General features: G+C 35.5%; 1 non-coding gene across 1 annotated transcript; it reads right to left on the reverse strand.

The window, feature by feature from the left end:
• Positions 1-4,251: 4,251 nt before the first annotated feature.
• LOC121228489 (small nucleolar RNA R71) lies at positions 4,252-4,358 on the reverse strand. The gene has a single exon (XR_005926065.1). It is a non-coding gene; the product is annotated as a small nucleolar RNA R71 (small nucleolar RNA).
• Positions 4,359-4,792: the final 434 nt, after the last annotated feature.

Genomic DNA, 4,792 nt, shown 5'->3' on the forward strand with positions numbered 1-4,792 from the left:
CGAAAATGGCATCTTTTGAATGTTTACTTAGTGAAGTTTAAAATTTACCTCTGGTTGTGCTTAGTACTTATTTAAATGAACGATCTTTATTTCAAGAAAAAGTTCAAAATTTTACTGTTCTGACATGAGTTACAAGTCCGGTAATGCCCCTTACCTATTCTGGCGACGGTTACGGGATAGGGGTGTTACATTATAGATAAAAGAAAATGATATTCGGGCATAGATTGGAAATGAATGAGATTATGGACTAAATCGGAATAAATAGTCGTGCTCGCATTCAAGGTAAGTTTGTGTGTCAATAATATTGCAATGCTATGTTTGATTTGAAAATTCTATATTATTATTGCATGAATTTCATGATTTAATATATTGAAAAGTGATGAAAGAATGGTATATAAAATTGTAAGAACAATGATATATGATTAGTAGCACATGAAATGTTGGATGGTTCAATTATTGATGGCTTGCTATATAATAGCTGAATATATTGAGAATTTGATATAACATGATGTTTTATTAAGTTGGATAACTTGTGAAAGAGTGAAAAGGAAGCTAAGTTTGTATGTAAATAATATATCGATTCTTTTTTTGTGTTATTGTCTTTTGTTATTATATAAGATGTAGTTGCCTATAGAATGATCATTTGATGTAAATTACGAATTGAAATTGACTAAGAATGAATTAGTAAAATGTTGAAAAGTGAAGAATTTCTCGATTGGGCTTTTGAAATAGAAAATATACGAATGATCCATTGTGAGAACACATGTGTAGGACTATGTGCAGGCTACTATGTGTTTAAGACAGTTTTAGGTCACGTGTGTAGTACTAAGTGCAGGCTGCTATGTGTACCAGATTGTTAGGTCGCATGTGTAGTACTAAGTGTAGGCTACTATGTGTACCTAATATTTTCGATCACGTATGTAGTACTAAGTGCAGGCTACTACATATATCCGATGGTTAGGTCAGGTGTGTGAAGTACAAAGTGCGGGCTACTATGTGTACCAGAGAGCTTCGGCTACCAGGGTGGTAATATGTACAAGCCACCGGGTATCTATTATTATTCCGATGAGTTCAACAGGAAACTTACTAAGTGAAAATAGATATGAACATGACTATGTGATGAATAAGTGAAGGTTCATGTGTGTAAAATTATGAGCAATGTGCTCGATATGTGATCAAAATTTGGTAAGATTGATATGGAGTAAGTGTTACAATGAAAGTTACTACAAAGAAAACATGAAAGAGTGAAATTTAGTAATAAAATAGTTCTAGACAGCAGCAGTTGTGTGACTTTGAAAAATCACCAAAAATGGTGGAAATTGAATTAGAAGTTGAATAAGATATGAAATAAAATCTTATTGAGTCTATTTTCATATAAAGGAAACGGTGTAAGAAAAGAATTTCATATTATGAGATATTTGAATTCTTGTGAGATAGAGTCAGAATGAGTTTGGAATCCCCTATTCCGAATTGGGAAAATCACTAGAAATTTTTAAAAAATAATCATGGGTTATAAATTATATTCTTAAAATTCTTAATGTGTCTATTTTTAAGGGAAATAGATGGGAGCATCATCCGTGTCCCATACTATGAGATAATTAATTCGTAGTGAAGAGAGGTCAGAATTGTTAGACAACAAAACATGGGTAACTTTAAAGAACAAACTATACTTATTGGCTAGACTACAAATTCTAAAAATTTTATCGTAAGAAGATATGTGAGTCTAGTTTCTAGGAAAATTAGTGATTCTCAATTTGGAGTCTGGTAGCTCCGGATATAAATAATTTAGTGACCATGCCTCAAGAAAACAACTTAACTAGACTTTGAATAAATAGAAAGGAATTGAAAAATAGCATGTTAATACATTGCTTATTATTTTTCATGTGAACTTACTAAGCGTAAAGCTTGCTCCCTTCTTTCAATTTCTTTTAGTGTTGTTAGGTCGGCTCAGTGTTAGAGATCGTCAAAGCAGCATCACACTATCAAGCCAATACCTTTGATGTATTGATACATATGTTAGAAATATCAAGTGAGTGGCAAATGCAGGGACCTACTTCTATGACATCTGTTATTATGATTTGGCTAAATGTATTGGCATATATCAAGCTATTGTATATGGCCATGAGAGGTGGCTCATATTGATTATGGTTTGTGATAAACAGTAATTCATACATATTTCTATCCCATGCTTAGCACATTTTATGGATGATTTTTCCTTAAAATTAGTGAATTCGATGCTCCTCATTCCTTAATTTCATGTTTTATACTTAGGTGAGCATAGGAGAGTGAAAGGAATGAGAAACGGGCCAAAAACGGAGAAAATGGGCCAACGTACGAAATCAACACAGCCTAGACTTCCTTACACGGGCAGACCACACAGCCGTGTCCCTTTGGCAAGGTCAAAGCACAATTTACATAGGTAAATCACACGCCCGTGCCTATTTAACAGCCTTGACCACGACCTTAAGCAATCGTACACGGGCGTACCACACGGGCGTGTCCCTGTCGAGCCCAAGTTTAGTCCAATCCGGAAAAGGCCAATTTTGAGGGCTCTTAGGCATTCCAAAGCCTATAAATACACCCTAGAAGAGGAGAAAAGGGGGACACACAGGGAAGGAAGCAGGTAACTGCTCAAGGAAAGTTGATTGATCTATCTCAGAAACTGGATTCATCACCAAGACTGAAGATCTCCCCTCAATTTCCCTTCAGGAGTTTTGGGTTTTTCTTTATGTTTTGTATTCATTATTCTTCTGAGATGTTTACCTTTTTAGTTATGAACTAAAACCCCTAAATACCTAAGGGGAATGAAACCTAAGACAGATCTAGTTATTATTATCTGAATTGTATGATAAATATTTGACTTATTCTCAATTATGTGTTATTAATTCTTGTCTTGATATTCCAGGGTATTGATTCAAGTTAAGCTCTTATTCAGAGGAGGAATAGACCCTGTCTAAGAGTACAATTGTCATAATTAAGCGGAGTTGATTGTGCGCCTAGAGATAGGGTGACAAGATTTTGCCGGATTAGGGTGAAACCTAACAAGGGGATCCATAGATCGAGTTAATGCAACCTTAGGGAGTTAATTAGAAAGATTTGAATTATTCAACCTAGGGTTAGACGTTGTTAGTCTCGAGAGGGATAATAATATAACTTAGAGATTTCTACGGATCAAGTCAAACGAATAAATCGTCCGATTCAGAGTCAAATAACAAGTGAAGTCTAGGTGGATTTTTCCTTAGGTATTGTCTTAATTCAATCATTTTTCCAAAAGTAATTCCCCAATTCTATTTCCTGTGAATTCTTAGTTTAGTTAATTAGTTAGTTAAAACAAACCCCATTATTCTTAGGCTAGATAATAAAAAGACAGTCATTACTAGTACTTTTAGTTCCTTTGGGTTCGACAATTCGGTCTTGCTAAAGCTATACTACTGCTCGATAGGTACACTTGCCTTCATCGTGATAATAGTTAGTTTCAAGAACGATTCATTACAAATATTTAAAACCTATCACGACTATCACGTATCAAGTTTTTGGCGCCGTTGCTAGGGAACTAAGATATTAGGAACACTCAATTTTTATTATTTTAGCCATTTACTTTTACTGCAATTTAAATTTTATTCTAATTTTGATTACTAATTCTTCTTTTTCCTTTTTGCTGGCAGGTTCTTATAGTTTATGACTAGAAGAAACCCGTCAGGACTATTACTTTTTGACAGTGAGATCGATCGCACAGTTCGCAGGAACCAAAGAGAAATAAGGTGAAGCTTAAGATACACAGAGAACGAGCAAGAGGACGATATTCAAACCACAACTGAGGAGATGGCTGAAAACCAAGAAAATCTGCTACCTTCTACAATTGCTGTTAATAAAAATCCCACTCCGCGCACTATGTATGATTATGCTAAACCTAATTTGATAGGAACTGAGTCAAGTATAGTTAGACTTGCTATTGATGCAAATAATTTTGAACTATAACCTAACACAATTCAAATAATACAATAATTTGTTCAGCTTGATGGTTTACAGGACAAGGATCCCAATGCTCACTTGGCAAATTTCCTAGAATTTTGCGATACCTTTAAAACTAATGGCATTTCTGATGACGCCATTTGTCTTCGGTTGTTTCCGTTTTCGTTAAGGAATAAGGCTAAAAAATGGTTTAACTCGTTACCACGAGGGTCAATTACTACTTGGGAACAAATGAGCGAAAAGTTTCTATTAAAATACTTTTCGCTGGCTAAAACGGCTAAATTACGTAATGATATCTCTTCTTTTCTACAGATGGATTTAGAAACACTCTACGATGCATGGGAGAGATACAAGGACCTTTTGAGAAGGTACCCTCACCATGGGTTACCGCTTTGGCTACAGGTTCAAACGTTCCATAATGGCCTGAATCCTTCGACTCGGGCAAATGATTGATGCAGCCACTGGAGGAACTATCAATAATAAGACACCTGAGGTAGCTTACGAATTTATTGAGGAGATGTCACTGAATAACTATCAGTGGCAAGTTATGAGAACAAAGCCGACGAAAGCGGTCGGTGTTTTCAACCTCGACGTGGTTACTATGCTATCTAACCAAGTAGAACTCTTAAATAAAAAGATTGACGGTTTGTGTGGTTCTACTCAGGTACATCCAGTGATAAGGTGCGATTCGGATGGAGGAGGAGCATGCACAAAATATCAACCCTTCAACCCTTGCATCGAGGAGGAACAAGTCCAATATATGGGTAACAATAACTCTAGATCCCAAAATAACCCACATAGTAACACTTATAATGCAGGT

This window comes from Gossypium hirsutum, chromosome A04, assembly GCF_007990345.1.
Source record: "Gossypium hirsutum isolate 1008001.06 chromosome A04, Gossypium_hirsutum_v2.1, whole genome shotgun sequence".
In the NCBI taxonomy this organism is placed as follows: domain Eukaryota; kingdom Viridiplantae; phylum Streptophyta; class Magnoliopsida; order Malvales; family Malvaceae; genus Gossypium; species Gossypium hirsutum.